Source organism: Chinchilla lanigera, unplaced genomic scaffold, assembly GCF_000276665.1.
Source record: "Chinchilla lanigera isolate Chin_1 unplaced genomic scaffold, ChiLan1.0 scaffold00051, whole genome shotgun sequence".
NCBI classification, from domain to species: domain Eukaryota; kingdom Metazoa; phylum Chordata; class Mammalia; order Rodentia; family Chinchillidae; genus Chinchilla; species Chinchilla lanigera.
The window spans coordinates 16,082,734-16,094,842 of record NW_004955452.1 but is presented as its reverse complement, the minus strand read 5'-3'; the positions used below and the strand labels follow the sequence as shown (position 1 = coordinate 16,094,842).

The window sequence follows — 12,109 nt, the reverse complement described above, 5'->3', positions numbered from 1 at the left end:
TTTTCCCTGTTAATGGCTGGAGAGGAAAATATATACATATATCAAACTTCTGTAGAAAGTATAGGGCCTTGAGTCCTGGAGTAAGATTCAAGTATCCTGAGTTAGATGCTAGATTTTGGTACTTACCAGTTATGATTTGAATGTTAAATATCCCCCCAAGGCCCATATGCTAAAGGCTTGACCACCAGCCTGTGCTGCTATTGGGAGGTAGGTGGTGGAAACTTGAGGAAGTGAAGTCTAGAAGTTAAGTCATTGAGGGTGCGCCTTGGAAAATGATACAGGGACCCCAGCCTCTTCCTTTGTGCTTCCCAGATGCTACGAAGAGAACAGTCTTCCTCCACCACTCACTCCAGCTACCATGATGTTCTGTGCTGTCATGGGCCTAAAGCTTGTGTCACAGGGCCAAGTGACCATGTACTGAAACAAAATAAACCCTGAAACCCTGAACTAAAATAAACCATTCTTCCTTTTAAGTTTATTTTCCCAGGTGTTTTGTCACAGAGATGGAAAGCTCACAGCACTTCAGCTTTGTGACTGTGACACCTGGCAGACCATGTTACTTCCCTGACCTTCGGTGTCCCTAGCTGTGAAATGGCATCACTGACCTGCTTAGGATGAAATCAAATGAGAAAATGGACATGAACATTCTTTGCTCTTGTTAAAGCTCTGAGTGATTCCACATGGAATGCTGCAGGTGAGAACAGCCTCCAGCTGGGGGTGGGGAGGGTGGTGGCACTCCATGCAGAAGCTGGAATGTGGAGTCTAAGCGACAGACGCAGGGGTGGGGTGTCTACTGGCTGCCTGCTTTTCCTTTGTCTTTTTCAATAATGCTAATTTGGTTACTCTTAGTAACAGCTATTCCCCATTACTATTACTCATTCCAGGCTCTGAATCATTTTGATGGATACAACTTGACATCGACCAATTTGCCTAATTCATCACCTTTGCATGCTTTAATACTAAAGACAAGGTAGGAAGGTTTTCCAACTGGCTTTGTGATTTCTTTTCTCCTCTCCTCTAGCATCAATGGGGGATGCAGAAAAGGCTCCTTTGAAGAGTTGCCAGGTGGGGAAATCAGCAGGCTAGGAATTCTGTAGTTAAAACGCATTGACTGTGTGGCCTCTACCAAGTTAGGATGAGCACGGCTTTGCCTCGTTCTTGTCTCTGCAGTCCCCAAGGATGGTCACCGGGCAGTCATCATTGACTGGGACTAAGCACAGCCCCGTTGGGATTGACAGTGCCCTCTAGCTTCCTCTCCTTGGGTCAGCTTATTCATGATCTAAAGTTTAGAGTTCTCATCTCCAGGCTCAGCCGTGATTCTCCTGCCTCTGATTTCTGAAGGTCCTGGGTCTACTCATCCTTTCACGGCCAGCCCAGCCTCTTTTCTCCATGGAGGAGAAATCGCCTGCTCTGAATTCCCTCATCACTTCTCCTGCTCCTTCATTCTGACCTTAATCCTTTCCCATTACAAGACTGAAATGCCCATTAGAGTAAGCCAAAACATACAGAAGTGCATAAGAGAAAAATGACTACTTTCCACACTTGCCCTCTTCAGTAGCTCCCTCTCCTCTGCATCCCCTTGAGCAACTAATGTTTTTTTGTTTACATCTTCCAATGCCTCTCTCGATGCTCACACCAGTACACCATTCGTGTACTCACACACATTAAGGAAGCCTCTTCCAACTGTAAATGAAATCATATGAATACAAATACAATTTTCTGTTTTTAAACTTAGTAATACAGATGGATATTCTTTCATGACAATTCACATAGATCTCATTCATTTTGATGAAATTTTATAATGTTCCACATTTATTCTACCTTTTCCTCATTGTTTCCCATTCTGCAATCTTTGTACCCATTTCTTGTATACTTGTGCTTTCATTTCTGTAGGAAAAAGCTACAAATATGTGAAGTCTAGGTCAAAGGATATTGTGTGCTTATAGTTGCTAGCAGATTACTTTCCGCTTGGTTGTAGTAATATAGTTCACTTGTGAAATTCGGCCTGATTTCTCACAATCACACCTGCTTCTAGATATTAATTCAAGTATTTTGCATTTTTTACAATCTGCTGGGCAACAGATGACATTTTATTGCTTTAGTTTCCATTTCTTTAAATATCAGAGAGTTTGAAAATCTTTTTGTATATATGTGTCCATTTGTATCTCTTTTTCTGTGAATTCCTTGTTCAAATCCTTTGCCCATTTTGATAAATTGTATTCACTAACATTTAGCATTGGATAGGACAGGTGTTTTGTCCTTGTCCAATAGTCTCTGTAATAACAGCTAACCTTTGCACAGTACGGAGAGCACTTTCCACATATATTCACTCACTAAGTCCACATTATGATTCTGTGAGGAACTTAGAATCCTTGGTTTGAGGAAACTGAAACTCTGTGACTTACCCAATCCATGTTGGCTGTTGTGGCAGAGCTGGGGCTCTAACTTCCTTCCAACTTTACTATTTATGTGGTGCCTCTGCACAGTTTATATCAGGGAATAGTTGCAGACTGGGTAGAAGAAGCTAGGATGAATGGATGAATCAGAGGATGAGAAGACTGATGGGCAGATAAAAAGTGGAGAGTTGGGTCAGCTTCCTAATATAACCCATCTGTATGTTTCCTGGATTTCTGATCAAAATACTCTTTTCATGTTTTGTTTTAATTTTTCTTCTTTCTCTTGATGTTATCATGGTGCTGAGGATCAAACCCACAGCCTTGCTCATTCTAGGCAAGCACTCTATCACTGACCTACACTCCAGCACATCTTCTTATTTTTCGTGGCCAAGCACCGTCTTACAAAAGCATCTGACCTTGCTACATTCTTTAACTTCTGACATAGTAAGGAATTCTGTCCACTGCGTGGATAATAACCTCTCACCTTAGACAGATAACATTTAAAGATTGGAAGGGCATAAAGCAGCACTCTCAGCCATAGATGATTTTGTAGCCCCTTCCCTACCAGGAAGGACATTCAGAAATAACTGGAGACGCTTTTGGTGTCACACAGAAGCCTATTGGCATCTAGAGCACGGAGGTTAGAAATGTTGCTAAGCATCCCACAATCCACCATCTGCCCTTCACAAAGAATTACCTGACCCACAATGTCAATAGTACACTGTAATGAAGCCCTGGCTTCACGCCACAGGAAACCCATTAGATGCAGCATCATGGAAAGCAAGGAGATAGGGTTTATAAACTCAAGGAACTGGGCTTTCAGTATCAAGGGGCCGGTATGCCAGCTGTCTGCTCTTAGTTCTTGCACAAGTGATCCGTCCTTTCTAAGCCTCGGTTTTCTGAAAGGTAAAATAAGGATAATCTTATCTTCCTCGAGAAGTTAGAGGGAAGATGAAGCCAAAGTATATATGAGATAAGGTGCCAGCTAAATGTGGGAGATGCTAATTGTCATAGGGAATCACTTGGGAAAGGTCTCTTATTTATCTGGGTATGAGTGTAAAGAGATTGTGCCTATACAGTTGAGTGTGTGTAGGATTTGGGGATGTGGAAATGCAGGTGTTGTAGTTTGGAGTCCAGAAGACTAGCTGAATGCTAATCTCGCCCTGTCCTTGTTTGCTCCTTTGGAAACTTTGTGGGTGGACAGCTAATCAATGGGGGGAAATGATGACTCTTGCATTGTGCACATACTAACTGGCAGCCCCAGAACAGACCGGGGCTGGAGAACACGCTTTTACTCTTGAAGCAAGGCTGGGTAAGGAACTGTGAAGAAATTTCCGGTCCTGGATCTAGTTGGCTGGGGAACAAGATCTGAGCTTTTGGGGGGTGTCAAATAGGCAGCAAAGGAGAAAAGAAGAAGTGAGGCATGGTGTCAAAATTAGAGAAAACTGGGGACAACTAGGAAAATCTAAAAGGGGAAAGGAAAGTGGGAGGAGGTCCTGAGGATTTTGGAACCTGAGAACAGATGCCCAGAGAGGCATTTTTTACTCTGAGATGGGCAAAGTAGTTTTCTAAAAAACCCAACCTCATCATCCCAACTCTATCCTCATTTTCCCCTCTGACTACATTTTCTGACTCAAACTGCCACCTCTACTGTGTTCTAACTCAGGCTCTGCCCATCCTTCCCACACTCACCTGGACCCCTCAGTCTTTCCTTCACCTCACTCGTCCGCTCAGAATCCCAGCCACCTTCCGTCCATCATGTTGCCTTTGGAAGAGAAAGAAAAAGAGGAAGGAAGAGGGATGGTTCTTTTGAACTGCAGGGGATCAGATTCCCCTGACTGCTTCTCGCATACTCTACTCCTAAGAACCAGAACGGTAACCCTTTCTCTAATATCTGGCCATGAAACCAGCCCATGCACAAAGACATGGGCCCTGTTTTGACCCATAAGTAGTGGTTCACAAGCATCTATTACAGTGTGGAAGTCACAGCTTGGAGGTGATGCACATTCTGTCCAGGGTTCAGGCCCAGAGTCCCAAGTTCAGCATCTCAGCATGAGCAGCCCAGAACTGCTGGCCATCTTGTCTTTCTGGAGTTCTCGGGCCAGGGTTGCCCTGTCTCAGTAAGAAGCTCTTGTGAGGGTGGAGGGGAGGGACAGATAAAGTCAAGGATGTCTAGAGAGTTTGTAAGGTGGTTCAGACCACAGTTCCTGGAAGGAAGAATCCAGAGAAATTCCTTTATCAGCGTTTCTAGCCTAGCAGTGGCAGCAAGTGGGGTGGAGGGGACACCACCACTTGTCTCCCCATGTGGGGACCAGACCTTCAGGGGAGCTCAGGCTGCCTCCGGCCTGGCGGGGTGGGGTGGGGACTGTGGGGGCTGGCATGGCATCTGTGGGCTGCACCGAGGCCTGTCAGGGAGGAATGATTAATGAACAGCCGCACCAGCTGAGGCTAACCTTTGGAGAGCCGAGCAGGGCATCTGCGGAACTGTCAGGCTCTGACAAGGACAGAGCTGAACAACCAATTATGCCGCCATCACTAAGGTGGGCTGTCACTTTAATCCTAGCCATTCACTTAGGCAAGGACAGGGAAATTTCTCCTCTGCAGAGGCGTGTGCCTTGGCCACTTTAACCATTTCAGGACAGGGCAGGAACCCCTGCTGGGAGCTGACAAGTTTCCCCACTTCTGGTCTTTCCCTGGTTTCTAGTCCCTCTTTCATACTGACTATGGGAACAGAAGTCCAAACATATGCTTCCCATTTCTCTCCGTTCCTTCCTGTATCTCGCAGGTGAGCCTGAATCCCTTAACCGGGCACTCAAAGCTTTTCATCCCATTTAATCACCCAATCTTTAATCCAGCATTTGGTGTGTAGTAGGTATTCTGCCACTACAAATTAGAGTAATTAAATATAAGAGCTCACCCTTAGAATCTTGTGTTCTCCAAGTAGTGGCAGATAAGGTAAGTCTCAGAGTACAACATCTCTTATAGAAACAGTGAGGGAAAGCCATGGGAAGCCAGAGGAGAAACACTGAAACCACCATGAGGGAGCAAGGCGCAGGGATCGTCTTGTGCTTTGTCTAAAATGCTGAGCACCCATTAGACCACCCATAAGGGAGGTGGGAAAGGGGGAAGCCACGTAAAGGTGAAAAAAATCGGGAATCCTAGCAATGGCAAGTGATTCCATGTGTCTCTGGAATTCCACGTACATGAGAAGGGCCGATAAGTCTGAAAGAGTGGGGACCAGATGGTGAAGGGTTCTAAATGTCAGATAAAGTGATTTGGATGGTATCCTACTTCTAAGAAAGGAATAGATTTAGGACCTGCATTTCCACCTACTTTTTCGACATTGTCTGTACTTCTACATTGCCACATACTCTGGATTCAGCCACCTTGGATATTTTATTATTTCTTGATCTTCCCAAATTTTCACACTTCCATGTTTTTTCTCTTGCTATTTTCTCAATATGGAATTCCCTTCCCCACTGTTGCAAACCTGGGGATTATGTTTGGCTGCTAATAACCTAGGGCCAAAAATAAGAGTAGCCTAAGCAAGAGGGAGATTTATTTTACTGTCATGTAACACAAAATTTAGGAATAAGTAATTCAGGGCCAGCAGCAGCACAACAGTGTCATCAGGGATCCAGGTTCCTTTCATCTTTCTATCCCACTAGCCTTAGTGTGGCTTCCTCAAAGTCATCTCTTGGTCACAAGATGCCCTCTGAGCTGCCATCTTCCCATTCTAGGAAAGAAGAAAGAAGTAGAGGTAAAGGCAAAAATATGACTTTTCAACAAAATTGGTCTCTTTGAAGAGTTCTTTTAGGAGCCTTGACTACAAATCTTGTACTTATATTATTGGTCATCCCATTTGCAAAGGAAAGTGGAAGATGTGGCTGGTTTTGATTTTATTTTGTTTATTCTATTTCATTCTAACAAAATCATAGTTTTGTTAGCAAAGAAGAAGCATACAGTGAGAAAGCAACACTCTCTGTCACAGTTGCTAAGCAAAAGCCATCTGAAAATGAGTCAGCTATGATGAAATTCAAGGCTCAAGAATAGAGAAGTCATGGTGTAAAAGATCTAGAAGAAAACAATGCACCAAGAATGATGCAGATGGACACAAGTAATTGTTACAATCTAAGTATTCTCCAAATTTCTAACCCCTACTTTGAAAAGGTTTCTACATAGTATAAGACAAGTTTAATATCAAAATAACTGGTTTCTAAAACTCTAGTTTTTTAAAAAGCAATGATAAAGAATGAAGTTGGAGTAGTTTCATCTTAAATGAAAAGATCTCAAAATATTCCAATCCATGCTTGATTTTGACAATTAGGAGAATTTAAATTGAGAAATATTTTTGAAAAGTGTCAAGATTGTTAATAGAATTAACCAATATTTATCTTTTAGTGCTTTAGAGGAGATAAATTCAAAGAATATATCTATCAATAGACAGGTAAAAAGAAAAAAAGAAAAAGTTATAACAGGAAGACTAATAAAAGATAAAATATTTGTAGCAAGGTGTATAAATGCATTAAATTCTCTATTAAAATATAAAGAATCTTAAACTACATTAAAAATAAAATTCAACCATAAACTTTGTAAAAACAATCAACTAAAACAAAATTAGGAAAAAGAATTAAAAGCAAAGTGATGGGTAAAAGTATGTCAGGAAAATGAATGCAAACAGAAATCAGGAACCACATCATTAATCAGGCAAAGTTTAATTCAGGGGAATAAGAAATTAGGCCACAAAATGAGTTTCGGTTGATGGTAGGGAAAATTCCGTTTTTTAGCCTGTGTAGGACTTGGGAACTTCTGCATATTTCTGTTGGGACATGAGGGATCTACGTTAACAGAAGCTGAAGGGTCTTTTAGGAGCAAACTCAGCTGTGTTCACTGCAGGGGCTGAACTACAACTGGCCATGTCTGTGAGATGATAGACCATCTTGTACTAAAAACCTTTCTGCCCCAAATCTTAGGAGGCCCTGTATTATGGATAAAGAAATGAAGCTCAAGGAATATGACTTGGGAAGAAAATCATAGTAACCAGAGGGAGATGCCATACTTAGGAAGGTGTGATATCTATTATTGGGACTTGCCTTTTGGCTCATTCTGTTATTTTTCTAATCTAAATCTTATGGAGAGCATGAAAACTGTAATTAGAAACAATTGCTTTTCTTAAAATGTGGTTTTAAAAGATGAGAAAATAGCAGTATATACTTGGGAATTCCTCTAGTAAAGTATAGCATAAAAGGAAGAGAATTATTTATTCATTCCCACTTTGCACTCAGTACCATGCAATTTGATCAGTATTTTAGAAATATTACACTGATAGTAGTATAGAATAAAACTGAAGTTAGAAAAACTAGGCCCTTCAGCTTCTGTTAACATAGATCCCTCGAGTCCCAACAGAAATACTGTTGCAGTAATCTAGAAAAGAGGAGCTATTTGCTACCAAAAGGTCTCCAGCATATTGTGATTGGTCTCCAGCTTATTGTGTTTCCTGCATAGTTAGAAATTGGGATCCTTAACAAGTAAATCCATGTTTGTATCCTATGGCTACTGGAAGGTAGCTACGGAACTCCTCTTAGAGGCATGATGGAGAGCTGCGATGAAACTTTCCTCCAGTTTCAAACAAGCTGAAAACTAGGCAAAGGGTATAAAATAACTTTGTAAAAACTGGACAACAGACAGTGGAGAATATAAGTAAGGCGAACCCTACAATTACTCCAGAACTTTTCCTGCAAGTATTTACGTATCATGGCTCAGTGAAAGGAGAATGAAATCTTGCTCAATTGAAGAGATAAACATCAAAAAAGAAGGATTCTGGAGTAGTTACAATTTTCAGAAAATAACTGACAGAGAAAGAGCTCAAGATGTCCTCCTGGCAGTTCCCTTGTTGTTGGATCCTAAGCTACCCAAAGCTAGACAAAGAATGACTGGAGAGTTATAAGCTGAACAATTCCCATAACCCACAGAGGGCCAGGATAAGTCAGAGTTCTAGCCTTTCTGGATGGAGGGGCCTCACAAATATCCAGAATATCCCAATGGAAACTCCAGAAAGGGTTGCCTAATGATATGGCCAAACTACCTGTAAAAGTCTAGTTTAGACTTAGCAATGCTTCAACCTTGGAAGGATCAAGCTGATTTACAAGTAACCTATCTGCCTGCCAGAAGAAAATTTCACATTCCTTAAAGTACCACGACAAAATTCAGAATGCAGTAATATAACACTGACAATATTCAGCATGCAATAAAAACATTACTAAACAATCTGAGGTACAGTTTGGTGTGACCCATAAGCAGAACATCAGTCACTAAAGCAAAACTGGAAATGATTGAATTAGCTGACAAAAACTGTAAAACAGTTGTTATGAATATGCTAAAGAATTTAAAGAAAAACATGAACATAATGAGGATATAAATGGAACTTCTAGAAATCAAAAATATACTATCTTAAAATAAAATATTCACTGAATGGGATTAACAGTAAGTTAAACATCACAGGAGAAAACACTAGAGAATGTGAAAGCACAGCAAAAGAAACTCTCTAAATTGAATCAAAGAAAAAAAAGACTGAACAGTATTAACAAGGTCTTAATGATCTGTGGGGGAAAATGAAATTTAATATTCATGTCTCAGAAAGGAATAGGGGACAGGAAAATATCTGAAGAAATAACTCCAAATTTTATAAAACCACAGAACTGAGAAACTCCATAAATCTTATTCAGATTAAGATAAAACCAAATGACACATCACAATCACATTTTAGAGAAAAATCTTAAAAGCAGACAGAATATTAAAACATATTACACACTAGTGAGCCCATATACAAACATCCCCAGACTTCTATTCAGAAACTAACCAGAAGACAGTGGTGTGGCAACTTGAAATGACTAACCAACCAACCATTCTCATCAACTTAGAATTCTATGTCCAGTGAAAAGTCTTCAAAAATATAGGTAAAATAAAGGCTCTCTTAGGTAAACAGGAAGAAAAGAAAATTTGTGGCCAGAATAAATATTAAAGAAAGTTCTTTGGGAAAGAAGAAAATGAGAGCAGATGGGAATATGGATGTATATACACAAGAACAAAGCATGCTAGAAAGAGTAAATACATGAGTAAATATAAGATACCTTTCTGTTACTTTTAAATCTCTTTAAAAGAAAATCATTTGTTTAATCGAAAATAATGCAACATAGTGTGGAAGTTATAACATGTAGAAGCATAATGTATGGCAATTACAGCACAAAGACTAGGAAGAAGGAAACAAAAATGTACTTTCACAAAGTTTCTATGCTGTACGTAAAGTGATACAGTATTATTGGGAGGTAGACTTTGCATACCATAAACGTTAGAGAAACCATTAGAAAATATTGATAACTAATAAACTAATAGTATTTGTGGAATATTATAAAATACTAACTCTGAAGAAAGTCGGGAAGAGAAAATAAAAGGAACAAACACTAAATGGGACAAATAGAAAACAAACAAGATAGTAGAATTTAATACAAACATCAATAATCACTTAGATATATAGTTTAAATATTCCAATTGAAAAGCAGTGATTGCTATACAACTTCAAAAGCAAGACTCAATTATATGATGTCTATATGAAATCCACTTTAAATATAAATAAAACACACTAAAGCTGAATGCAAAAAAAAATACATCATGCAAACAAATAAGCCAGCAAAAAGGAACAGTGTGTAAGTTAATATCAGACATAATAGACTTCCAAAGAAGAAATATTATTAAGGTTACACAGCAAGATGAAAGTATTAATTCATCCAGAAGACATAATAATCCTAAATGTACCCAATAACAAAACTTCAAAATGTGAAGCCAAAATAAATGACAAAAAATGAGAGGAAAAATAGAAAATTCTCAAGTATAGTTAAAGATCTCAACATTCCTCTTTCAGTAATTGTTGGAAGAGGCTATAAGAAAATAAGTGATCACACAGATAATCTAAAACAGCACTATCAACCAATTTGACCTTTTTGATATTTACAGAAAATGCTGCCTAAGAGCAGAAGAAATGCACATGGAACAAGATAGACAATATGCTGGGATAGAAAAAAGTGTCCATATGTTTAGAAAGATTGAATCATACAGAGTACAATCTCTAAAGAAAACACAATTCAGTTAGAAACTAATACAAAGCTGAGCATGGTAGTACATGCCTTTACTTCCAGCACTCAGAAAGCTGAGGTAGGAGGATCGCTATGAGTTCAAGGCCATCCTGGGCAACATAGTGAGTTCAAGCCCAGCCTGAAATGTGTGGCAAGACTCTGTCTCTAAATTAATTAATTAATTTAAATTTATAAAGCCAATACAAAGAAATCTAGAAACTCCCCAAATATTTGGAAATTAAACAATGTACATCTAAATAACCTATGAGTCAAAGAAGAAATAACAAGGACAATTTGAAAAAATTTTGAACCAAATGAAAATGAAAGAGCATATATCAAACTTGTGCCATGCAGCTAAAGCAGTGCTTAGGGAGATATTTATAGCTTTAAATGCTTATATTAGAAAGACAAATAAGGTCTCATATTAATTATCTAATTTAAACCTAAGAGGCTGGTGTGGCGTGGGGGAATTAAGCCAAAGATAAACAGAAAGAGGTAAACTGAACCGTGGAAATCAATAAAATAGAAAATGAACAGTAGAGAAAAATCAATGAACCCAAAAGCTAGTTCTCTGAAAAGATCAACAAAATTGATAAAAAAAATCTCTAGCTAGGCTAACCAATGACCAGAAAACTCCAGAGATACAAACTACCAATATTCTGAAAGGAAGAACAACTCTACAAATCCTCCAGACATTAAGGTGTGAGATTTCAACAAGGCTGTGCTAATACATTCAATGAATTAAATGAATGGATGTATTCTTCAAAAACTACAGATAAAATTAATAAGACATATAAAATCTGAATTGTCCCACATGATTATATAAGAAATAGAATTCATAATTTAAGATCTTACACAAAGAACACTCCACTCCTAGATGACTTCAGTGATAAATTCTACCAAACATAATCCCATATGAACTCAAAAACTGGAGGCAAGGGAACTTATCTGATGAGATAAACATTATCTTGACAAGAAAAGTAGATACAGAGTGTAAAAGCAAACCATAACCTACAAGAAGCTCAGTGGCAGCATGTCAGCCCCCAGTAGAAGTCTGATGAGAAATTATGGTGCTGGAAAATATGGAGCTTCTAAGTGGATGTCTACAGAGCAGGATGCACCCTAAGTAGTGAACTCATTGATGAGCTAACATGAAGCTTTGCTACCTGGTGCCCCTGACTATAATAGAAACAGACTTTGAGAAACTGGATGGCTCCTACATGAAGGAGTGCATCAAGGCCTAGGTAAACTGCAGTACTGTATCCATGGGCTAGTAAGAACTGGAAACCTTAGGTTATATTAATAGAATGCAACTTTCACAATGAAAGTATAATTTGAAAACTTTTAGGTACGAAATAATTTTGTATGCAAATATAGCAAAAGCTATTAGAAGTATAAAAATGAATAATCAGAAATAAAACTGGCAACAGACTTTGATATTTTTCCTTATTTTTATTCATAACTTGGTGACTCTTTATATGCTCCACTTTGCGTTAGCTCAGAAAGGCTTGAATTTTCCTCTTCTTCTTCCTCTTAATATTTTTTAGTACTGGGAATTAAACTCAGGGGATGTACTAAGCTATG

General features: G+C 39.0%; 1 long non-coding RNA gene across 1 annotated transcript in view; it reads left to right on the top strand.

Annotated features, from left to right (window-relative positions):
• The first annotated feature begins 484 nt into the window (after nt 1–484).
• LOC106149708 overlaps nt 485–12,109 on the top strand; it is a 50,130-nt gene continuing 38,505 nt past the window's right edge. Inside the window, exons 1-2 of the long non-coding RNA XR_001236033.1 lie at nt 485–694; nt 885–970. This is a non-coding gene — a long non-coding RNA (uncharacterized LOC106149708). The remainder of the gene's footprint in view (nt 695–884; nt 971–12,109) is intronic.